The 26,208-nt window shown below is 40.6% G+C and overlaps 1 protein-coding gene and 1 long non-coding RNA gene across 6 annotated transcripts in view; one reads left to right on the forward strand and one right to left on the reverse strand.

The window, feature by feature from the left end:
* DISP1 (dispatched RND transporter family member 1) overlaps positions 1-26,208 on the forward strand; it is a 187,642-nt gene that overhangs the window by 83,788 nt on the left and 77,646 nt on the right. Inside the window, exons 1-2 of one of the 5 annotated variants that reach the window (XM_075925249.2) lie at positions 22,066-23,308; positions 25,064-25,245. The exons of 3 other annotated variants lie outside the window; for them this stretch is intronic. The gene's annotated coding sequence lies outside the window, so the exon portion shown is untranslated. Of the gene's footprint in view, positions 1-22,065; positions 23,309-25,063; positions 25,246-26,208 lie in introns of those variants that run through there. One more of the 5 variants, XM_006115597.5, reaches the window with a different exon arrangement.
* Positions 1,999-25,115, reverse strand: LOC112544559 (uncharacterized). Its single transcript, XR_003087896.2, has 3 exons — positions 24,994-25,115; positions 15,599-15,741; positions 1,999-2,344 (listed from the first exon to the last, which is right to left on the reverse strand). It is a non-coding gene; the product is annotated as an uncharacterized LOC112544559 (long non-coding RNA).

A 26,208-nucleotide genomic window follows, 5' to 3' on the forward strand; every position in this document is an offset into this window, starting at 1 on the left:
CCTCTTAGTTCTCTAAGTGCCAACAGTGTGGTTGTTGCATGAGGCATAAATAAAAACACAAATGAGGAAACATAAACATCCCCCCCCACACACACAAAAAGGTGCAAAAGTAATCTTAAGATGAGTAAAGCTTTATTTTCATATAGTTTTTTCTCAGTCTTATCTGAGAAATCTGTAGTACTTAATTCTCTTGGACCCTTTTCTAAAATATTTGTAACTTGAAGCTTTGGTACATCCACTATATATTTTAGAGGGTTTTTTTGTCTGATCAATAACTCCTCCTATTTATAGGGTTGCCAGATACTTTCACAAAAAATACCGAACATGGCAGGAAAAAAATCTCTTTAAAAAAAATAAATAACACCAAACACTACACCTTTAAATCCTGACGCTCCCCACGCCCCTACCAGATGTGGCAGGGGAAGAATGTCTCAAGCGGCCTTCCATCTGAGAGAAACAAATTTTTCTGTTTTTGTTTTTTGTTTTTTTAACTGGACAGAGGCCGCAAATACCGGATACCTGGCAACCCTGCCTTCTAAATGGTAAGAGCTGGGACCACCAAATTGGCATGCAGCTTCCTCTTATCATAACTTAAAGCAATGGAAGGGTTTGGTTGTGCCAGGAATGGGATTTCTTCTTATAAAACCAAACGGAAACAAGACAATAACCAAAGAAAGTACAGTCCTTAGCGTAACCAAGTGAATGTTGAGACTGAACCAAGGTGAGCCAGAAAAATAGGATGAACCTGGAATAGGATTGCTTCTCAATAAACCTTCCAGAAAAGAAATAAAATAGAGAAATTTGGAGTAGTGCTCTGTTTAGGCACAGATGGAAAAACCAATGCTTAAGGTTTGAAAACTGGAAGAAAATATTATTGGAAGCCAAATTGATTATAGCCTTTTTTTAAATCAAAACATGGCAAATGATAAGAGTTTATAGGGATGAAGAAACAAAACATGCTTGATGGAATTCCTGAATTATGGACATGAGCTATGATGGGTAAATCTGCTAGTTTAATATAATTTGAATGTTTTCAAAAGAGAAAACCATTGTTTTCCCATTATGATTCAGCTTGATTGTATTTTCATTTAAAAATTACATTAAAATGCAGTAATTTTACATTTATTAAAGATTAGATTAGATTCCATTTTAGTAATCTGGGAAGAGGAAATATTAGGCTTTGTCTACACTACAGAGTTAAGTTTGACATAAGGCAGCTCAGATCAATCTAATTCTGTAAGCATCTACACTAAAATGTACTCCCACTGATGGATCTTGCAGGTCTTTTTCGGGTACTTCTCAAAGCTTTTGCAACATTGCTCCAGGCCTTCATGATGAATTGAGGGGAGCAAGTGATTGGGAAAAAGAACTTTTCAAATATTCAGTTCAACATAATGGTAGTACATTTGTGTTTGTTTAAATGCATGAAAACGTAGACTTTTCCTAATTATTAACAATGTACAGCATGTATACGGGATTAGAATGTGTATAAAACAGTTCTTGAGAGAGCACATATGAAAAGGGGTCAGAGCTGAGCAGAGACTAAAAAAGTGGAAAGAATTCGGTCCCACTGAAGTCAGTGAGAGTTCTGCCACATCTTTCAGACTTTTGTTCTAAATTTGTGTATGTAACTAGATATTCTTCTTTGAGGAGTGTCCCTGTGGAAGCTCCACCTTAGGTGTGTGGGCACCGCAGCGTGCCTAGTTGGAGATTTTTGGTAGCACTGCCCTTTGGTAGGCTGTGCACATGAAGCAGACGGCATGTGCTGTGTGGCTACTATGCATGTGCAGCCAACTGTCCCTTCAGTTCCTTCTCTGCCAGCACCACTGTTGGTCGGAACCGCAGTGCTCGCCAACCTTTTTTTCTTCAAAGGACTCTTAGTTCATTCTTCTTAGTGTAGTTAGTTAGTTGTTCCTGGTTCTAATAAAACAGTTAGTGTTATTATTTTATATATATACATCTTTTCCTTGTTGAGGCCGTTTTTTGCCTTCACGGTCTTTTCTCCCTGAGATGCCAGCTTCCCCAGGCTTTAAATGTTGCCTGTTCTGCAGGTTTTCCATTCCAGTTTCTGACGGGCACTCAGTGTCTGGTACCTGGGCCAGGCTCACATCACAGCCCAGTGCCAACACTGCAAGCAGTTAACAGCCTGGACGCAGAAAGCCAGGGAGCAACAACTGAAGCTGATCTCCCTGGAAAACACTGTAAGACCAGCCTCGGACCTGGAGCTCCACCCCACCTTGGCAGCCCTCCCCAGTGGTTATGCCCCATCAGGCTCTGGCGTCAGGGACTCTTCTTTGTACCAGCCCAGGAAGAGATCCCATTCGTTAAGTAAGGGTGATTCCCCCTAAAAAAAAAAAAAAAAAAAAAATCAGTACAAACACCCAAAATGCCCCCCGCACTGGACAAGGAGGTACTGGGATTGTCAGGCTCCAACAGTTCCCGAGGGTCCAAGGATCTCATAAAGGCAGCTGCTTGGACACCAGAGAAGTCAAAATCAGCACCACCTACCTCCAATACGCTACCAGCACATGCTAAGTCAAAGACACCTTCTTCTGATGCTCTGTCTGCACTGAAAGAACTAAGATGCACTCCATGCCATCGGTACCCATGCCACCCCCGGTGCTGAGAACACAAATAACCAGCACCAACGACTATGCAGTTGGCACCATCCGTACTGCAGGTATCTGTGGTATTACTCTCCACGCTCCCTCTGGCACTGACTACACTGGCACCGCACCCGTTAACAATAGCAGAGGAGCTGAGAGTGATGTCCATACCAATGACCCCCTTATTTGGCACTGATGGTACACTCACATCCAGCAGGTTTACTTTGTCCACTGCTGCAGAATCGGCACCGCCATTGTCGAGTGACTAGGACAACGAGCCTCTCAAAGGTGCCCATACACCAAGACACTCCCCGCCCAAGCAATCTCAACTGTAGCAGCAGCAAGTGTACTAAGCTTTACCCCAGTGGGAACCACCCCTATGATTGCCACCTCCAAAGCCGATGCCAACCAACTGGCCATACTGGGATCCTTGGGGCCCCTACAGAGCCTAACCACCACAACAGGTACAGCCTGAACCAACCCCACCTGTGCCATCCAGGGCCACCTCTATACCATCCTTGAACAGATCAGTGTGCCAGGAGGAGGACAAGCCACCATCAAGTGACAATGAGTCCACCACCTCTTCACATGCGCCAACACACATCTCGTCATCCTCCCCTGACGACACACTGATGCTTCCTACTCCTTCTCCCACAGCAGGACACTACTTTAAGTCTTTCCAAGAGCTTTCAGGAGGGTGGTGAATGTCCTGGAAGTCTCACTAGACAGCCTCGCTGAGACTCAGAACAAATTAACCAATATACTATATGCCTCACCAACAGTCATATTGGCCCTCCCCATGGACCTAGCCGTCATGGACCCTGCCAAGTCTGTTTGGCAGACACCAGCGGCAATACCATCAATCTGCAAGAGATTAGATTGCAAATACAATGTAGTGCCACAACTTCTTGTTTTCGCATCTGGCTCCTAACTCCTTAATGGTTTATGCTGTGAACCAAAGGGGAAAACAGAGTGCAATGAGGACCACTCCCTATGACAAGGAGTGACAACACCTTGACCTCATAAGAAGGAAGACATATTCTTCTGTGTCCCTCCATCTATGCATTTCAAATTATGCAGCTATGTTTGACAAATACACACACTCAATTTTTTTAGTAGATGGCACGTTTTAGTGATCTCTACCAAAGGACAGAAGAGACCAGGTCAGGGCAAATATCAACTAAGGTACCCTGATTTCATGTACAGCCTTTCAGGCCACTCTAGAAGCTTCTGACACTGCGTCGTGCCCCATTGCAACAGCAGTGGTGATGAGGTTGTCATGGCTATATTTGTCTCGATTTCCCTCAGAGGTCCAGGCAGCTGTAGAAGATCTTCCTTTTCAGGGAACTAAGCTCTTTGCCAACACCTGTGTTCACTCATTCAAAGACTCCCATTCCACCTTGAACACACCAGGCATCTACGTCCCCGCAGTAATGCACAAACAGGGAAGAAGTTTCACTCAGAGACCCATGCCTTTTACCCAAGTACAAAGGCAATTCAATAACAGGAGGAGGCAGCACCAGACTAGAAGTAGGAGGAGGCAAACCTCTGACTAACCGTTCGTCTCTAAACCATCAACTTCAAGACAAACATTTTGAAGGCCAGGTCAAAACTCTGGTGACACCTCTCTCCTCAGGGCAGCCCCATCCTGTTCAATCAATGTGTAGCACCCTTTTACCATCAGTGGTCCTCCCTCACAACCAACAGATGCTGGCTACTATCTCAAGAGAACATTCTTCTCCAGGAGATTTACCACCTACTCCATCTAGGTACAGTGGAATCCATTCCACATTGCTACAAGGTAAAAAGGTTTTACTCCCACTATTTTCTCAAGTCAAAGAAGTCGGGGGAGGGGAGGGTGGAGACCAAGTCTCAATCTCAGGAAGCTCAACAGACACACGTGACCACAATGGTTCAAGATGATCACCCTATCCACTATAATCCCCACCTTAAACAAAGAGGATTGGTTATCAACTCTCAGCCTCCAGGATGCATATTTCCACATATCCATTCATCCTGCACATAGCAAGGACCTCAGATTTGCATTGGTAGTGCACATTTCCAATAGACTGTGCTGCCAGTTCAGACTCTCCACAGCCCCACTGCTCTTGTCAAAGGTGTTGGCGGTCGTCACTGCACATCTACACAGGCAGTGGGTCTCCATATTCCCTTAACTTGATGACTGCCTGATAAGAGCACGCAAAAGTCAGGAGGCACAAAATTCAATCTCTCTGACCAAATCTCTTTTTCAGACCTGCAGGTTACAGGTAAATCTTTCCAGGTGCAAACACCAACCAACTCAGACAATGGCATTTATTGGTGCTTACCTCAGTTGTGTGAAAGCCATAGCATCTCCCCCACAACAGAGGTTTCAGACTATATGGGCCCTCATTTTACTAGTTCAAGCCACTCCGCAAGTCCCAGCTAAGACTTGCCTGCAATTACTAGGACAATGGCGGCAGCCACGTCAGTAGTGTTGCATGCCAGACTACATAAGAGACCAATGCAACAGTGATTGAGGATGGTATACAAGCCACAGGACAACAGAGGCAACTAACTAGTAACAATACCAACCAGAATCAAACACTCCCCAGACTGTTGGGCAGACCTAAAAAACGCCTGCGCTGGTGGACCTTTTCACAAATGCCCCTGTCCACGACAATTATGATGGATGCCTCTCTCTTGGGTTGGGGAGGCTCATCCAGGCCTTCTCATGACTCAGGGACAACAGTCTCCACAAGATTCCAACCGGCATATAAATGTATTGGAGCTCAGAGTGGTATTCTATGCATGCCAACATTTCCTACACTAAGGATGTTAAGTATCAGGTAATTGACTAATCGAATAGTCGATGCATTTTTGCATCAACTATTAAATTAGTTGATAGGGCACCTCCCGGCTTTAGAAGGACTCCCTCGCTGACCCCGGGCTCCATGCGGCACTGCTACCTTAAAATGCCGAGGACACTGGGCTCCCTGTAGCATTTCAAAGCAGCAGCACCACACTGAGCCTGGGGTTAGCTGGGGACTCCCCAACTGATCCTGGGCTTCAAGCGGCGCTGCCACTCTGAAATGCCACAAAGAGCCTGATGGCAGGCCCCCTACGGCGTGGTCCTCAATGCGGTGCCCGCAGGCGCCATGGCGCCTGCCGGGGCATTTGTGTGCACCCACCGACAACCTGGGCCGGCCCCCCCCCCCCGGGCGCACGGTGCACTGGAGGCGCCAGCCCCAGGCGCGCAGCGCTCGGGTGGCCCCAGCCCCAGGGCACATGCGGGTGCGCGGCAGGCGTGCGGCTCGGGCGGCGGCACCGGGCCCATGGCACAAGGCGCTCGGGCGGCCCCAGCCCTGGGGCACATGCTGGCGCCGGGTGCAAGGGCATCCCTGCCCCTGGCGTGCCCCAGGATGCGCGGCTCCACCCCCCGGGCACCTGGCGCGTGAGTGGCCCCGCCCCCTGGCGCAGCAGTGGCCCCGCCCCCAGGCGCCCGTGAGCCTCTAAAGGTTGGGGACCACTGCCCTACGGCATTCAAGGCAGCAGCGCTTCATGGAGCAGCTAGCCCCTTAGACCAGTGTAATGTTCAGTTTTTTTACCATGCTTGAGACAATCTTTCAGCCTCAGAATCTTCTATTCTTAGTCATTAGTTTACAGGCTAAAGAAAATATTCCTCTTGCAAGTGTTATATGGCCTAACCCTTCCTGCAATGCAGACATCTATCTAAATCATAAGAAACTGGGAAAACTATACAGTATTGACTAGACCAGTGGTTCTCAACCAGGGGTATGCATACCTCTGGGGTTACACAGACATCTTCTAGAACAAACATCAGCTCTCAAGGTATTTGCCTAGTTTTATGACAGGCTGCATAAGTCAGTACAAACTAAATTTTCATACAGACAATGACCTGTTTATATTGCTCTGTATACTATACATTCAAATGTAAGTACAGGATTTATATTCAAATTTATTTTATAACTGTATGGTAAAAATGAGAATATAAGCAATGTTTCAGTAATAATTCTCTGTGAAACTTGTATTTTTGTCTGATTTTGTAAGCAGATAGTTTTTCAGTGAGGTGAAACTTGGAGTATACAAGACAAATCAGACTCTTGTAAAGGAGTATGGGAGTCAGGAAAGGTTGAGAACCACTGCTCTAGACCTACCACAAAAAGAAACTCAGGTTCTGAGGTCAGGCCTTTTACTGCTACTCCTAACAGAAGGCTCTTGTAAACACAGTCTTAATTTGGTGATTAAGCCTAACCACAAAAATGAACCACTATCTGATTAGCATCAGGGAGCCTGTCATTACCAGATATCTACATCACAGGCATCACCATGCATCCCCATGGTTGTGCTCTTTGTTAGTATGAAGTGAAGAAGCCTGTCTGAACTACCTTATTTTTTTGTTCCCATTCAGGTCAGGTAAGGCATGCTGGCTTATCACTGAAGTGAAGAGGAAATTTACCCCTACTGTATCTATTTATGTTGACAAAAGAAAAAACGCCAGTTTCCAGGCAGAACTGTGTACAGCTGCATCAATCCGCATCTGTCATCATAACTAATAAATACAAATATTATTTTTGAAGTATTTGAGCACAGATGAAGGAAGACAGAGGGAGTCATTCAAATTTTGTTTTATATAACTTGACGGTGCAGGTTTTTTTAGTTCCATTCCCATTGTGACCAATAATTCTGTGTGCCTGTAAATCCTCTCCTTTAGTTGGGTTTTTTCCTTGTAAATTGATAGAGTAAAATGACTCTGCTTTTAATTATATGCATGTCTTTAATCTCAGACAAAGTTTCTCTTTTGCTTGTGTATGGTGTGACTTTTATGCACAGTAAAAAAGCTAAAATTAATTTATCTAGAAAATGCAAAACACTTCATTGATGCTGTCTGGATCTTGAATATGTTTTCATTACATCGTGCTCAAATTTGGGGTTATGCTAAGTTTTGCATTAAAATATGCTTTCATCATGGGCAGTGCCATATTAAAGTGATTTTTTTGAGAACTGGAATGCTGAAAATGTGGTCCATTAAAGTAACTGAAGTTTATTGAAGTTCATTTTGCTTTACAAACTAAACAGCTGGACTTACCATAATCAGTGAGTCTACTAGACATCTTTGCAAAGTAACTTTTATAGTGACACCAGATGGATTCCTTACTGTATTTCTCTCATCTGTATTTCTGCTATGCTTTTCACCATATAATTTAATTACATGCTAAAAAGGAGCAGCAGAGATTTCATTTCCATCTTCAGTTTATATACACTAGGTTTTTCATTCAATGTTAGCACAGAACACTAGTTTGAGCGAGGTGAGTTTGGGCCCAGTTACACCTAGTAATAAAGATAACTTTGGGGCATACTTGTAAAGGAAAATGTGAAGTTTATCAGATTGATTACAATTTCCCTTGGTAAAAAAGATCAAACTTTTAAAACTAGCTATTTTATGAAGCTTCTTGTGATAAAGGTTGTGCATGTATAAAAGGATTTAGTTACTAAAAATAGTTTTATTACTGGAACCTTTAAATGACAAGGCTTAGAATAACCCATATTTAAAATCTACAGCAGTGGTGCACAACCCGGCCACTATTTTCTGCTTTTCCCAGCTCGGCGCCCGACGGACTCGGGGGCAAAGGAGCAGTAATTAAAGGGGCTGCAACTGCATTTCAGCGGCTCGGTGTGGGTTTTCTTTTAGGGGGTGGGGGGGAGCTCCAGTGCGGGGGTCACAAATGAAAAAAGGTTGTGCGCCACTGATCTACAGATAGGTTATTACTCTTTTGAATTTGATTGCAGTGTCATTGCATTTCACCTACAAATGTATTAACTAATGGTGGGGAATCTTCCATTCTTAGAAAATGCCTTCTGTTTTGGGATTTTTTAAAATATGGTTACCAGGAACCAACTTGTGTACTTTTTGGAAAAATGATTTTTAATCTCACTTCATAAACTCAGATTTGTCATATTTTAGGAGGGAAACTTACACATCTCAAATAACTGGAAATGCTAACATCATAATACTCGCAACTATGGGACTAGAACCTAATTTACAGTGTAATGTTTGGGGAGGCATAAATTATGCTAATTTTCAGTTTATAACTTTGAAGTGTTTTTGATTTCTTCACAAATTGTACTTTAATGACCGTGCACTGTTAAATCACTGTGATTAAAACAATTTTTATGATGTTTGCCTCTGACAGTTTAAAAATAATTTGTCGTTAGATAAATTTACAATGGCAGTTTTAGGTTTAGAGGAAGATCTATGGACTGCCTATAAGAAGTAATTGAATGAGCCTGTCACTAATAATTTCATTCTGCAGCTAATAGCACTGGGTTTAATCCAGAAATAAGAAATTCCCTCAGTGAAGAATTTTTCCTTGTTGAACTGTATGGAGGTATGTGTAGTAAATTTACCCGGAGTAAATTTTGAAGAGATATAGGGGCTTTCTCTAAGCTCTGTACAAACCTCAACAATATACAGTTGTAAGCCAGGTTTTTTTTTTTTTTAATTATTCTTCTGTCAGAATTCTAACAAGATGGCATGTTTTTAAAACATGTCAGTGTAAAAAGCAGAATACCGTTTTAGGCTGTAATTCGTGCTTCTTCTCCTCATGGCTTGCAAAATGACAATTCATGACATTTGATATTCTTGAGACAGGCTCTGTAATTGGATGCTCAGCCATTTTATTTATGATCTGTATATTCTGAAAGAATGGACATTTCTTTTTATATCATTGTTCAGTGACCAAAAAAAACTTAGATTGTTACAAATGTTATTGTATACATAAGGTTAATTAGACTCTCTGGTTGAACAATTACAAATTTCTATGCTGAAAGAAGAATATAGTATTTTGGTTAAAAATGAAAAGCAAATTTAGATTCAGTTCTGGAAATGGTAGTCCTTCAGTTATTCACAGTGGGTGTGGTCTCACTCAACAGAAGAGTGGAGGTGTCTCACCAATGTCTTCAACTGCGACCTGTAAAAACCATTTCTTATGAGAGGAGGGGTATCCAGTTCAGTAGAATGCAACTTGTGGTAGAGTCATGTGAGGAATATAGGCAAACTATAGGAAGTAGACAAACTAACATGTTATAATCTACCTATTTTGGCCAATCTGGGTCAGCTTCGAACTAGCGGGATGGAAGTGAAAACTTTGAATTGCATCATGAATGTTGTGAGTAAACCAGTCCCATGCCAGTTTAAAATGTTAAAGAAATCTCAGTCTTTTAAAAGAATCATAAACTAAATAATGTTTATCATTACGGTGTGCTTCTTGTAAATGGAAACAATTTGGGGTTGTTATAAAGAAGTGCTGTGACCAGAAACACACAACCTTTTTGTTTACTATAAGAAAAATACAAATGAGTAAAGGACTCTGGACTGAGCAAAATGACTACCCAAGAAAATTGATCATGAAACTTTCCTTATGATGGGAATGTTTGAACTTATAATCTATACTTCAAAGTTTAAAGCACAGCCGCAATCGCTGGCATGGCAGAACTTTACATTTGAAAGTGTGGTCACGGCACGAACGCTGTGAGAGAATTCTCTCAGATCTTTAGGTAAACAACCTCCACGAGGGGAGTGGCGCTTGCAGCCTACTTCACGCTGGCACTTTACAATGCTGTAACTCGCTGCGCTCAGGGAAGGGGGGACTTCACATCCCAGAGCTACAAATTTACCGCACTGTAAAGTATCCCTAGAGCACTGAGAGAGCTCACTCTCAGCACTGTTGCCATAATGACACTGCTGCATTAAAGTACTGCCAGCAGCTCTTTAATCTTTACCTATAGTTAAACCTACACTGGAAATACTACAGCAGCACAGCTGCAACTGCACTAGTTTAATAGTGTAGACATTTACTGTGGTGACAGAGGTTTTTTTTTTTCCATCCCTGTAGTAAATCCACATTTCTCAGAGGCAGTTGTTTGGCTGACAGAATTCTTTTGTCAACCGTGAAGTGCTACGTACACTAGGGTTAGATCAGCTTTCCTGAATGTCTCATGGGGAGATGTTTCACACCTTTGAGCAATACAACCTGTTTGACCTCAATTTTAGGTGCAGACCAGACCCAAAATTACTAATGCCCAAATCCTGAATGTAGTACATACCCCAATTAAGTGGGCTGAGAAGGGACCTGGAAAGTGAACAGTTTTTTTTTCCTTCAGATTTTAGAATTGCTCTGAAGCTGTTACTATCTTAGGGCTACAGTAGCCTCTGAAGCTGATGTATGCACCACTTACCTTAGGCCGGGCTTTTGTCCAGGGTGAGGGTGATATTTTGTCACTGAATCTGTATTTGGGAGCATGCACCAGCCATGCCCTCGCTCTCTTCTATGCTGGAGTACAAGGATATCCTGCAGGGCACTATAAAACCCCTGTTCACGCTTCCTAAATTCTCCTTTCTTACACAGTAGAACTACAACAGTTTGGGTGCTTTCAGGATTCCCAAGGCTTGAGGGGAAGAGGCGGTGCAGGGGAGGAGGGTGTTTAAAGAAAGGTTTATCTTCCTGAATACAGTTCTTTTTCGATAGTTAAGCTGGTTGAGGTTTAGTTCCTTTTCAGATGGTTTAATTCCTGTTTGGGAAGTATTCAGATGTAACAATTCAATTCTCTTATCTAAATTAAAGAAAAAACAACCTAATTTTGATTTACCACTAGAGAATTAATTAAAAAGTGATGTATCTCGTACAAAAAAGTATAGCTCAAAACAGATAACCATGTTTATCTGCCTAGTAATTATATAAGCACAGATATTATTTAACTGAAAAATTATAGCCAAAATAATCAGAATTCAGCCCTGATTCTAAAATTTTTTTCTTAGCCAGATATCCCATTGAACTTTCTGAGCCCACATCTCAGATACTTCAAGTTTGGTAAGCCTGAAAATATGTCCACTGGAAACACCGAACTCTTAGGATAATATGTGGAGTGTGTTGAACTGGTCCCAAGCGAAAAAGTGTGTTAAAAATATTTTTGGGCAAATTTTAAACGTTTGACCATATTGTAGTCTAGTTTCCTGCTGCACCTGTGTGTTTCCCCCCTATGAGTTTTGAGACTCCTATAAAAGTACTGACTAGTCATGCATAGTTCAGAGGTCCAACATGGATATACTGGTAACCAGAAGTGGTTTGGCTCAGGTAATTGCTGTATGCTGCTGCCTCACTAAAAATAGAGGACCAAGTTTTAAGGCATGGTTTTTGGAATACATGTAGAAGTACAATACAAAAAGGACAGATGTGGCATTTGAAAAATCATGCAGGCAAATGAGAGAAGCTGCAGTAAATTTTATGACCCAGATATTATACATATATTTCATAGATTTGGGTTGTAAGTTACAAGATTTGAGACCTACAGTAGGAAATGTTAAAGCATACTTGTCTCATTTGTTTTACAGAGCTGCCTTTTGAAATGAAGTCCCATATATTTATTTTGAAAAGTGGTGACTTTGATGTAATCTAAACTATGTAAAGTCACAGAGTACCAGAGAGATCTGACATCTCCTTTTAAAGGTTCTAAATGTTGTGGTCTGAAAGGTCTGGTTCTTGATTTATCTGAATACATGAGAAATTCCCAGGCTCCCATATGTTTGCTAAGAGACAGCTAGAAAAGATTGACTCTGCATTGCAAACGCTATGTTTGGGCAACCTTCTCAAAGGCAAGCAGTCTGGTGAATAAACATTAAATTTGTGCTCAAATAACATTTTCTCTTTCCTTGTCTGCTTGGGCCTTCATTAGTGTGTCAGCAAAGCTAAGATCAAATAAAACCTTCTGTATGAGCTGTAGCAGTGTCCGTTTACACAAACTACTTTTCTTCTTCACAAAAGAGCTCCAAGTGATCTGGTGCTTATTTCATTACCCTACCCAAGAAAGGTGGGGAAAAACTGTAGGTGCTGAACAAAAGCAAAAAAAGGGAAGGGGGGTGGAAAGCAGCTTGTGGAATATTTGAAGAGTTGAACATTGCTTTTTGGAAACATCTTGAAAAAATAAGTGATTAGAGTACTTGACATAGCAGGGTGTGTGTGGGGGGGGGGGGGGGAGAAGGGTGTATGTGTTTTTTTTGTACTAAGCAGTAACCTCCCAGATTGAAGATGGAACTCTGCATTTGTTAGAAGAAATGTTTTGAGAACTACAAATTTTGTCTAATTTGCTCTTAATTGAACACTTGCAACTTTCTGCCTTTATCTGCGAAGGAGACTAACAAAAAAGGTAAGTTCTGAACTTTACCAGGTATGTATTGTATGTATTGTTAATATTTTTGTGGTCATAGTAAATTCTGATTTTAAGCTTAGTACTCTTTAATATTAGATAACTAATGTTCTGTACCTTTTAAAAATCAGTATACTTTATACCTGAATTAAAAAAAACAAGATAATAAAAATGTCTATCTGAAATAGGATCATGAACGGGGGGGAGGGGAGTTCTTGGTTACATTAACTTGCTATAGTTGCAGTTGCACTTTTTTTTTACTATTATTGTTGCCTAAATTTTTCCAAATGGTAGGAAAAAGCACACTTTCATGTTGTCTGCATGACTCATTGCCCTTGGATTTTTTAAGTGTAATTATTGGATCCCAAAACCCATTTATGAAGGCAAGGGGGAAAGTGTTAGTTTATTAGGTTTCAGAGAGGTAGACATGTTAGTCCTTCAGCAAAAACAATAAGGAGTACAGCAGCACTTTAAAGGCTAACAAGTTGTGCATAATTCTGTGGGAGCCTAGGACTTGTTTTAGTGGAGCAATATAGGGCTATTTCTAATTAATGTCTATATTAATGCAAGAATATTGTCAATAAAACATCTATTTCCATTAGATCGTTATCGAAAAAGTACTTAACAGGTACTCTGGTTTTCCTGCTCATCTGTAAGTAGGCAACAGGTAACAAATTAAGCAGTAGGATGTAATACAAATACCTATGTGGTAAGACCCAGCTATAGCCACAGCTGGGATGTATGGAACAGTCAAGTTCCCCTCAAATACCTAAGTCTGAGAATCACTGCTGGAGAGAGTGGTTGGTTGCCATTTAATAACAAGACTAGGAAAACATGACTGTCATAGTTGGAATGGCTTAAAATATTTAAGAAATAACCACTTTAAATATTTTCTATCTTACTCTATTTGTTTGCAGAACTACAGTGATTTGAATGTCTACTCTAGTCAGCATTAGGACCACGTTGTTTTGGGCACTGTACAGATGAGTAACACAATACTTTCCCGAAAGTTCCATTCTTATTTTATGACACTCTTTTAGCTGGACACCTGCAGTCTGCACTCTTTTGCCTTCAGCACTACTTAGGATTATGCAACTTCAACTATTTCCTTTTCAATGTGTTTGTTTAAACAAATCATCAAAGATGTCTAGTTGTGCGCAATAGTCTTAGAATTAAACGTATGTCTACACACTACAAAGCTTTTAGCTGCATGACTATGTTGATGTAGCCCTGTCATTAGTTAGGGCTTTTCTACACTGGCACATATTGTTGCCAAAAACTGCCTTTTGGTGACAAAACAGTGAAAGCGTTTACACTGCAATATGATTTTTGTTGGGAAAAACACCCAGTTTTGGTGACAAACTTTCAGCTTGTGAGGGTCTTTTATCTTCTCCCCTCTCTTTATTGTTGACAAAGAGCCCTCTGTTGTTTGTTTTTGTTGAGAGAACTGGCTTCTGCCAGTATTTCGCAATGCCTGCCCTGATGGATGTTCTCAATGTTTCATGATCTCTGCTGCTCTGCAGGCATTTGCCTTTCCCCTTTCAAACATCTGGGAAATCTGCTCGTTTTGGGAAACAAAGAGCAAATCATTGGAATGCTTCTGTTCTGCCCTGCTAGGAGCACAGCTGCAGGCAGACTGCTGCAGGTGAAGGGCTGGAGACACTGCTGTGCTGCTTTGACATTCCTCAGTATGGCGAGCTCACAGAGCTATGAGGGAAGCCCAAGAAGTGCAGGGATCAGCTCTGCCTTCCCCCATCACTGCAGTGTGGGGTGCTTACCCACAATACTTTGCTCTAGTTGTCCACAGGATGCTAGTAATGTGGCCATGAAATGGTGGCAATGAGAGACGAAAAAACCCCCTATTTGACCAGTTTTCACTTTTGGCAACTTTGCGCGTCGACAGCACTTGTCACCAAACCTTCCCAGTGTAGACCTAGCTTTAAAAGTCAGGCAGTGCCCACAAAGCTCTGCTTATACTAGAGTACTTGCCACAGCAAAGCTTTTGTACATTTTTTTAGCACCTGTGAATGACAAAAACTGTGTTCCGCAATAGCCAGTGTAGACAAAGCCTTTAGTATTTGATGGATTTCCTGCTTCAGAAATGTTCTGGATTAAGAGCCTGAAGGCTTCTGTTCAAACATCAACCAAGTTACAGCAAGGGCAGAATCAGCCCCTAACATCTTCCCTTTCTACTCCCCTCTCTACAGTGCATTTCCACTTAGACCTGGGCTTGAGTGTAGGTCAGTCTCTCTGCTTCTTCTTAAATGTTGTGGGAATTGTATTGAGACAACATCACATCATCTACTGATGATCAGTTAGCAGTAATTTTTGGACATTACTAAAATGGAGAGATTGCAAACCGGCAGCCAGATTAAAGCTGAAAGGCTCTATACTTAATTCCTAGGGATATAACAATTCCCTGTGTTGGAAGAGATTTGCATATGTATCTGGCAGTCTTGTTTAGTCTGTATAAACTTTGCAGAAAAGAAAGTAGGATATTTTAGATGAATGCCAGTATAAGTGGCAACCATTTTAAATATCTTTAAACCTTTGTCCATTCCCTTCAGTCTCACCATATCTCTTACCTCCTTCCTTCCCCTAATCCACAAATATGAGAAGACACATTTATGTACACAGTTACATATGTACATTGTTCAATATCTTACTGCTCCATCAGTGTGTCCACCAATACACAAGGAAACAATTACATAGAATTGTAAAAACTTTTCCCCAGCTTCTAAAAGTATAGATGGTACTAAGGTACATGATTTATTGGCAATTATTCTTACCTCCCTTGCCGAGTCAGGTTTTGAATGGTCCCTTTATATGGCAACTGCATACTTGGTAGCTTATATGATGAGATGGTTGGTAAGCACACGTTGCTTAGAGGGATGTAGACAAAAGCAATCGTTGCCCTCAGGATCCTTGCAGCCTGAGATAAGGAAAAATAAATTAATATATTGCTGGAATTTCATTGTTCTACAAAGCAGCCAGACTAACTCAACTCTAACTGAATTATTTTCATTCTAATTCTTTTAACTTCACTTAGTTTATAAGAAAATATTACATTATTTTGGGACGGTCTTTATTTGTGCTTTGTACACCACTGTGTACACTGGCACTTGACTGATCAGAATGAGATATGTAGCAGTAGAGCTATTCAGCTGCAGTATGTTTATCTTACACGGGTTGAAACATTGCCAAAATAAGAATACTAAGTTAAATTTTGTAGATTCTTTGCAACTTCCAGGAGATTTTTTTCAGTTTACTGTGACCAAAACCCAGTATATGTAATATACTGGATGTGTAAATTTTATTACTAATAGTGAGGCTGTGGTCAGACTGGGACTTCATTGTGGTAGGCACTTAGCAAACACGGGTACACATGATCTCTGTCCTATAGATTTTTCAATCAAATTAGTAGAAGATCTGACCAAAGTGAGTAACACATAGAACAGAAAGATGAGGTTACCAAAAGGACAGTGTGTTAAACTTCATATTTTACAATATTTTCGTGCTTTACTTTTTTTTTTTTTGCTTTAAAAATTCTGTGTCAAACCAGGAGTCCCTGTTTCCATTAACACTTTTATCCCATCTTCCACTGAACTAGAAAGAGACCCTAGGCTTTCTGCCTATTGCATATTTTTCCTGCTCCCCATCCATTTAAGCTATTCACAACTTTACTTTGGCCTACCATTTTATTATTTCCTTGAGGGCTGGCAACAGAAATCCCCATAATGCCTGGCCCCCTTAGACATTAGTCTGCCAGGTCATTTTCTTTGCACAGTTCAGGGGATTGGTCCCTGCAAGCACAAGAAAAGAAAGTGACTGGTCCCTTATAAATCACATATTTTGATTTTGCTATAGGCCAAAGCTGTGAAGATGTCAAAGGGGCCTGTTACAATGCTTCATACTGTAGCCTGCCCAACAGCCAGTCTCCCAATCACAAAGAATAGCTGAGATTCTTAGGTGTTCTTAGCTCTTGGAATTTTATTAACTCTTCTTAAGCTCCAGTGGCTGGAAGCATGTGATTTGGTGAGAATCTATGCTTTACTCTTTTTAAAGTAAGTTTCGAGCCCTCATTTATAGAAGAAAAATGTGCAATTGTGCAAAAGCTCAGAAAACAAATAAATGAACCCTGAGGGGGTTTTTTGGCGGGGGAGGGGAGAACATTTCATTTTTAAGATAATGCCATTATGTTTTTGGAGACTAAATAATTATTTATATATTTAAAAAAAAAAAAAAAGCTTGGGGTTGGCAGTGTTTGGGGTCTGGAGTTGCTGAAGTACATGGGCCTCCTTGGCTGCAAGAGTTCTGTCCTGTTTCTCTTGGGAAGAGCCTGGCTAGACTCCTTGCCCTGCATCTTCGGGCAGATACTGATGCAACTGAATAATACTCTAGGAGTTACTGAAAGTTTTACATTCAGATTTAAATTCAAATTTATGATACAATGTTTTAAACTGTCTACAGAAGACTTATTAATCATAATCCTTAGATGTGTGTTATATTTGCGTTGTAATATTTTGGGACACAATTTGAGTGGCTATTATGATGTAGAATATAGTAGCATTGTTTTCACAATTCAGGTAGGTCAGGTTTACACTAAAGGGGAAGGTTGACTTAAAATACGCAACCCTAGCTATGTTAATTACATTCAAGGAATCTTAAATCACATTTTTGTGCCTCCCACACAGTGGGAGGTCGACAAAAGCAAATGCTCCCATCAACTTCCCTTACACCTCATGAGAAGCAGGATTACTGACACAGATGGGGGCACCCTCTAAATTCGAATTAGCGGATCTTCACTAGATCTGCTAAATCGACCCCTGGAAGATTGACTGCAGCGGCATCGATTTTCCGCGTAGTGTGCACATGGCCATAGTGTTGGAGCATTTTAATATGTTATCATACTAAGGATTTTGTAGTGCTTTTCATCCAAGATTTGAAAATGTTTTACAAATATTAAGCCTCTCTTCATCCTGGGAAATAGTTAACAAATATGTATGGAAAAAATCACTTGGCCCGCCATGGAGGTGAAACATAGCATCTGTCTGGCAGTGTACAGTATAGCAAGATTTATAACAGTTTTAAGACAGAAAGTGTAGAAGAATATTGTATGCAGGTGAAACTGTAAAACATCTGAAGAAATGGTCTTATGCAGTTGGTGTTAGGTTGTTAGCCAGAACACTGTGGCTAACACCTTGATTTTATAAAAGTGGTATGTGGTCTTTAATGACTACCAGCAGAGATGGCATTTTGTAAGTATTTAAGCAGCTCTTGCAGAAATATCTGGTGAATTAATTTTCTGTGACCAAGATTTACTTTTACATTCTGCTTGCGATGATTTGGGGGATGTATCTGTGTCAAATTGTTTTATGTGAATGTTATGTTCTGTTGACTCCATTTTGAATGTAATCATCACTGTGAATTAGAGTATCCATTTTGTAGTGGGGATTTGATACCCAAGCTATGGCTACACTAGAGAGCGTACAGCACTAGAGTTGCATAGAGGCAGCTGTAAGGTCTCAAGGCCAATGCTTTAGAGAGCTCTGTCAGCTTGCTTACTCCATCCCCCACAAGCAATGGTAGCTATGCCAGTGGGGAAGTTTTTCTACAGACAAAGCACTATCCACGTCGTGGCTAAGTCAGCACAAGTTGTCACTCAGGCAGATGGGTAATTCATACCACTGAGCAACATAATTTTTGTCGATTTAAACTGTAATATAGCCACAGCCGTAATGGAGAAACTTATGTCTGGGGAGCTAGGACAGAGACATTAAAGGCCATCAACACTGCATGGCTCCAGTCTGGTGGAACAATGGTTTTTTGTTTGTTTTTTTTACCTGCCGGAACATTGATTTGGAACAATTCTACCAGAAAGCTGTAGGAGGCCTGGAAATTCTGTCAAAAATGCATAGGCAAGAAAAGTATGACATTCTTTGAAAGATGCTGCTTCTCTGTGAAAGGAGGCCATCTCACTTCAGCCTGTAGAAGAGCTGCCTGGTCTAAAGACTCTGACTAAACCAAAGATTTGTGCAATTGGGGAAGTGTTGCTTTCAGGAATTAGTTGTTTCCTAAGAGCTATAACTCTCCGGTGCTGTGTATGGTATTTTGTTTGTGTTTTGGTTTTTTAAGAGTTTGGTATTTGTGGATAAAAAATTCCTTTGCTAAGTGTTCACTACTTTACTGCTATAGTCTGGTCCTGCACTTCTGTAGCTCCTTCAGGTGAACGCTGAGGGGAATGTGTCAAGCAACTGGACTCTTTTATTTTTCTGAAAGTTAAGTAAATGAGGTTTGTATTTCTTCTTAATTCAATCATGCCTCAAAGTTTTGGAATTTTGAATAGCAAGAAGGTTTTCTGTCTGGTGACTATTTAGTATAAAAGGGATTTTGCACCCCCAAATAGTTCATTTTTGGTCCAACATGGCCAGTGTCTCAAGTATGTAGATGAGGACACTCATTGAAAGAGCATGCTATCTGCACCCCTTTTAAATACCTGTGGGATAGGAGTCCAGTTTTCCATGCCTTTCTTATGAAGGTTTGGATGCTCCAGGATGATAGTAGGGATATAAAGTCCCATTGAATTGGTTAACTGGTTAAACATTGTGTTGAGCTGGTTAACCAATTAAAGGGGGTGCAGGTAGAAGGGCTGTTCCAATTCCACTGGGCTAGAGTGACCCCCACCTGCTGAGTCTGGTCTGGAGCAACTCCCCTTTCCTTCCCTCACCGCTTGGCCACAGGCAGCGACTGCTCCTGCTGTCCCTCCCTGCTGGGCGCCCGGACACTGGAGCAGCCCCTGCCTGCAAGGCACACGGGCCCACTGTGGACAGGACAACTGGCGCAATCCCTGTATATGGCAGGCCGCTGCGGGGCTGAACAATCCCCCTTTCCATAGTAGGTGGGGAGGTGCTCCAACCCCCACTGATTAACTGTTAACCAGAGCTGGTAATCATTACCTGTTAAGGGTGATGCTTACCAGTTAACTGGTTAACTTTTCACATCTCTAGATGCTAGCAGAGATTTGTGATCTAGATTGCATCAAAGCTCAGACCCACTTTGGCTTTTAAACATTTTCAGGTTGTACATTTTGACATGTCATACTCCAGGATAGGCATGTAAAAATTCCTAAAAAAAAATAGTAACCATGTAATCAATCAAAATTAGAGCCATCACATGGTTACACAAAACCGACTGGACTAGCAGAAGTTTAACCATTAACCTGAACGGATAAACATCAGCTTATTGGTTAACCAGTTAAACTTTTAAATTCCTCTCCATGAGTGCATGTCTGGGTTTTTTGTAAGCTTTTAAAAAGATAATTTTGTATTGTCAAGCACGTTGTAGCCTCTAAGAAATGTTTAAATCTTTATGTTCTGTCTTTGTACTCTGGCAATATTTTAAGTGTTTTTAGGGGGCTTCCCCCAAAAGAAACAATACTAAAAATAATATTTTTGTGTTCCTAAAATGAAAAATTATTGGTAGCAGCTAAAGCAGCACTGACATGACAGTTCTTTCAGAATAGATGAGAGAAGATATCAATTTCTTTGCTATTTTCTGTTACCAAGTAACATTTTGGAGTTTAATGCCTTCTCTTACCATTTTAAATTTTGGTAAAAGGTGCCTAGAACTGTAGGGAAAGGTGCTTTAAAGAAGTTTGAAGAAATACACAAAACAGTAAAAATGAACGAAGTTGTTGAGCACTGTTAGCCTTCACAGCATGGTCAAAACTATAGAAGACCCAGCTCCTGCCCCAAAAGATTTGTCTGCATTGGACATAGCATTCTGATACTCTATGCTAGGTGACAAAGATGATCAGAAGTTCTGATCTCAAAAGTGGTCTGATAACCTATCATGAGAATGTGCCTATTTGTTTTTGAAAGACTTTGTGGAAGACGTGTTAAGGAATTTTAAGAGCTGATGTCAATTCAGCATGCTGGAAGGGAAAGTCTTTTCCTAAGCATCAAAGATGGAATGGCAGCTGTCATGATGAGGGTATGTTTACAGTGGCAAAGATTTCCTATCATCAGTAGGTAATCCATCTTTCAGAGGTGGTAGCTAGATTTAAGGATGTTAAATTGCGCTTAATCAACTAATTGAGTAGTCAATGGAATTTCCCTGGTCCTGGGAGCTAACTCTGCTGCAGCGCTGCCATTTAAATATACAGTAAACTTCCGATAATCCAGCACCTTTACGACCCAAGGGGTGCTGGATTATCAGATATTCCGGACTATCGGAAGGGGGAGCTATGAGGGATCTGGGATGGGGGAGATGCCACCCCAGACCCCTCATAGCCCCACCTTCCGATAGTCCAGCTCTGCCCAGGCGTCCCCAATTCAGCCGCTGCTGGTCAGTTACAGCAGTGGCTGAATCAGGGATGCCAGGGACAGAGCATCTGGGATGTTGCTGGGTTGGTCCCATAGTGCCATACCTCAGCGCTGTGGGACCAACCCGGCAGCACTCCAGCTGCTCTGCCCCAGGTGTCCCCAAGAGCAGCTGGGGTGCTGCTGGGTTGGTCCCGCAGCCCTGAGGGGCAGCGCTATAGGACCAACCTGGCAGAACCCCAGCTGCTCTACCCCTGGCTTCCCCGATTCAGCTGCTGGTCAGTTTCAGCAGCAGCTGAATCAGAGAAGCCGGGCGCAGAGCAGCTCCAATTGCCTGGCAGCCAGCAGCTGGAGCACTTTCGGGTTCCTGATGGTGCCAGACCATCAGGAGTGCCGGAGCATTGGATGCTGGACCAATGGAGTTTTACTGTATTAACAGCCACGTGGTTCTTAAAAAGTAGAGGCTCAGCATCTGGGACCGGGCATGAGTTGGGACAGCTGAGTTCCAGCTCACGCCCACGCCCACCCGCACCCCACCCCCCCGCTGCACCTCTGCCCCCACCCACCCAAGGAAATGGTGCTGTGGGGAACCGGCTTTTAAGACAGCTCTTCCCAGTATAGGCTCCTGCTCCCTCCCCTCTTGCAGCCTCCCTAAGGCTGTGGTGTGGTGAGGGGAATGTGGAGAATGTCTTTCTCCTTAGTCAGGGGCTGCCTGAGTAAGGGTTTTGTTGGGTTTTTTTCTTCTCACTTGTGTGTGACTGACTTTTCCTGTGGGTTGGTGGCTCCCAATTCAAAAAAAGGTTCCCCCCTCTGATATGACTAGTGTAGCTAGGTTAATTAAGTTTTAGGTGTAGACCCAGTCGGATGAGAGTCTGATGATGATGATGAAGTCATGTCAGCTGAGAGCCAAGGCTACATCTGGGAGGAGTGGGGAGGGAGTTCAAAAGCTCTTGTCTGCTGTTGAGCTAAAATAATTACGAATAAGATATATGGAGTTCTGAAAACTATAGTAGAACCAAGTTTGATAACTTAGTTTGTTGATTCTCCTTGTTGTTTTATAGTCATGTAGCAAAAACACCATTTCACATACTTAAAAAGCAGTAAAAGGCAAAGAGCACTGATCTGGCTTATGCACACCAGAATCTCTGTCTGCCCCTCCCACAATTGCTTTCACTTCTGTAAACATTAGAAAGTTCCTCATACACTTTAGAGACATTTTCCAATTATTAGTCAATTATCATTATTCTGGAAGAATTTTACTTTTTGCTTTTTAAGGCATTGGAGCTTTAAAATTTTACTTGTTTAGGAAAGGTGAGGGACTGTGGTTTCCTGTGTCCTCTGTAAACCTGACACTTGTTCTGCATGGTTTGTCAAATTTGTTTGGCTTTTCTTTTCCTTTGAGAGTTGTTGTATGGGAGAGAAGAAAGGACCAGAATGTACTTGAAAGGAGCACATAACAACCAGTTTTATGTTTGGTATGCTGTTTTCCATAAATTTTTCTCCTGTCAAATGTAAATAAATAAAAGCAACTTTTTTAGCAAGTTGCAAGCATTTATACTTCCTCTTAGAAAATAAAGGTGGGAGAGAGTCTGATCTGCAAAATAAATAGAAACATAAAGATATCTAGAAACTGATCATATAAATGTAAGTGATAAAACTGATGTGCTGGACAGCTCTGAATATCTACAGTTAACATAAGTCTAAGCAATCAAATAACACCATCCAACAGACTTTAATCTACTAACTTCATTCAGAAAGATCAAAGAAAATTATAACAGCAGCATTGGGTGGAATACTCCTGTAGAAGCAGGAAAAAGCTAGAAATTTCATGTCACCTTCATATCCTGTCTTCCTGACCTTGTGTTCAGATCAAGCCTTCACCATACCAGCTGTAACCATTAAGACTTTGCCCCCAAGGGTTAAGTAGGAGAGAAACTCAGCTGTCGTATAGGAGAGCAAACACAGAAAGTTCCAGCCCCCTAACATGCCCTATTCAAGGCAGTCTGCGTATGCTTGTCATTCAGGCTTGTCTCTCTGCAGTATTGTAAGGCAGTTCCAACCAGCTTGTTTGTTTCTGTAGTGTTGCTGCTCTTTGAGCAGTTCACAAATCACATTCTGCTTCAAGACGATTTCATAAAAGATGATAGTACCTTGGAGATACTGTTAGTCAATTTCAAGGTAGCATTTCTTTTTATAACTCTTACTGTACTTGATTTGTTTTTAGGAAGCATGGAAAATATTTTACATTAAAATGTATATAAAATTCAGCTTTTGTGTAGCAAATTTTAGGCAATTGATTAAACTACTTGAGAAATTATTACAAATGTAGTTTTAAGACGTTCATGTATGTTCAATTTCTTTGCACTAAAATGTTACTCCGTCTGTAACAAGTAGGCTCTTTTCTTGTAAAAGGTTACAGCTGTTCAGAAATATTTGAGTGCCTGGAACAGAGCAGTTCTAATACAAATCTCCATTGTTACTATAGTAGGTAGTTTTGATCTTGTGTTATAGCATTATTATATGTAGCTTCTCACTTACTTTTCAGAGCCTGAATTAACTAATGTGAGATTAAATAGCTGTTTTTGAAATTAAAGCAGGAATGATGTATACTGAAAAGTATATTGCAAAAATAGTATTGGAGTGTTTAGCTTACAAGAAAAATATTTGCTGAAATGTGTGATGACTTTTTTTTTTAAAGTCTGCTTTTGCACATACAGTTACTTTGGTAAAGTACCTGAAAATAATTATGGATAATACATTTTATTTTTAAAAGCAAATAAACTGTTAGAATGGCTAAAATATCTCTGCTTGATGTGGACTGACATGCACATTTTGAGAAAATAATTAGTAATGGATTTTTAAGGATTTCCAAATACAATTTATTTTAAAATTGGATGTGTGCAAAATTTTCAGCATAACATAATATTATAATTATAATTCAGTGGGCATGTTATAATCAAGAGGCAAACAAAATTTTGTGGGGTACAAAGTCTTGGTTAGTGCAACACCTTGTTTTGTAATGAATCTGTAAAATATATGTTCTTAACCTATTATATAACATAGCTTTCAAATTGGCATTATGTTGGCTTGTTATACTAGTAACTGTACCGTGGCGAGGTGTTTTTTGGTGGTGTTGTGTAGGTATAGTTGTAAAGTAACCCCATTATATCATTTACTAAATCCCTGTGAAGTTTTCACTACAAGTAACCCCTTTTACTTACTCACTCATGCACCCACCCATACGCGCGCACACACACACACACCCATTTTGCGTGCACATACACACACCACATATTCTGATTTTTTCATCAGGATTATTTTGAAGAGAGTATTTATGATTAAGAAAACTAAGTACCTTTTGTATGGTAATAGAAAGTCACTAACCTGTAAATAAGATTTAGTGTACATACAATACTTTAGTTGCAGGCGGTGAGTTTTTACTGCTTTCAGTGCTCTTACATTTTGCTGAGCTATTTATACTAATACACTGAGATAAATAGATATAAATACAACTTTTTGTAGTGGTCACACTTGCTTCTAGCTCACAGTAATTCCTGCAGTGACTTACCCATTTTTCTTCCTGTATGTTTGTTTTTTGTTAAGTTACAAATGTGATGGTATAAAAAACAAACTGCAATAAATCCTCTTCAGGTAATTTCTGTATGAGCATATATTATTATTCAGTTATCTTTATACTTCAGAAAAAAGGACTTGTCAGAACACCACAGACAGTTCTAATAATAGTCTGTTTTTCTTAGCTTGTACTAAACAAGTTAACTTCTAGTTAATGAGATATTTATGAAGTCCTTAAAAATACTGGCTTCCCCACCCTTGGCTTTTCTCCCCAATTCCCACTCCTTTACCTCCTAGCTGTTGATGGATTTCTTTGTGTGCCAGTTGAATGAAATCAATTCACTAGGTGCCCATTTGCAGAATGATCTACAGTCCTGGCTTGGTGACATCTGGAAACTCCCTGTCACAGGAATTGCAATTCCTGACCCAGCCTGCAATGCAGGAAATGAAATCATGGTGTCCAAGGTTTAAGACAGGCCAGCTTGTTAGCATATCAAGCTATTGAAGGGGATGGAGGAAAAAACTTAGAGATGCTGACAGTGGTAAGAGAAGAATAACTTTTCATTATGTAAATGTGGTGCTTTATTACGACTGTACCCTAACCATTACTGCATATCACAAATATTTAAGTTACTGAAAACCTATTAACCAGCAAAGAAAGGCATGAATCTATTCAAAAGAATGTTATAATTGATCCATCTAGTTCTGTTGTGAAAAAATGCACAAATCCCAGACAAATGGAAAATATATTGGCTCAGTACCATCAAACATCCATAACACAATGCTAACATTCATAAGTATTAAACATTTAACACGGATATACTCAACTGTGTTAAAAAGACTATCACGTGTTTAAAAGTTAGTGTTTTAAAGGTTGCTGTGAATTTTGTATAAATAATTACTACTGAATAAAAACTGAAAAGATGTTTCTTCTTACAGAGATGGTAAGTTTTTAAAGTAGACATTTATTAAGTAAATGAACAGTGCTCTACATGTTGAGAAGGCAGACTTGTTTTTTTTGTTACCTTCTAGTACCTTTTCTCAACTAAATAATGAAAGCTTTTCCAGGATGAGCTAATGGCTTACAAGCAAAATAAATAACCAACAATCAGGAAATTAGAGAAACAAGCTGCCACATATTGTGAGCGCACAAAAATAAGTTTACAGAGAATTTTAAAAATGTCCTTCTGTGAGCCAAAAACAGATCAACAATCATGAAGCATTTAAAAGTAAAAGCTTTGGAACAAAAACTGCCTTGATAGAGTCTGCCATGAAAGCCACTATAAACAAACAGTAGGCACCACCTGTTACTTTTATGAATTTAGGTGGTAGTGGGAGGAGCAAAGGCAAAAATAACTGAAGTGGGTGAAAGGCCTCTTCAAAATTGGTGTGCACCAATTTTTACAGTAAATGGAGTCTTGGAAGGATGTACCTGAGTTTATAGATTTAAGAACAAGTGCACACTTGCATATTAAAAAATCTGTAGTATTATGGGACTTAGATCC

The sequence above is a fragment of the Pelodiscus sinensis genome, chromosome 3 (assembly GCF_052426305.1).
Source record: "Pelodiscus sinensis isolate ZL-2025 chromosome 3, ASM5242630v1, whole genome shotgun sequence".
NCBI lineage: Eukaryota > Metazoa > Chordata > Testudines > Trionychidae > Pelodiscus > Pelodiscus sinensis.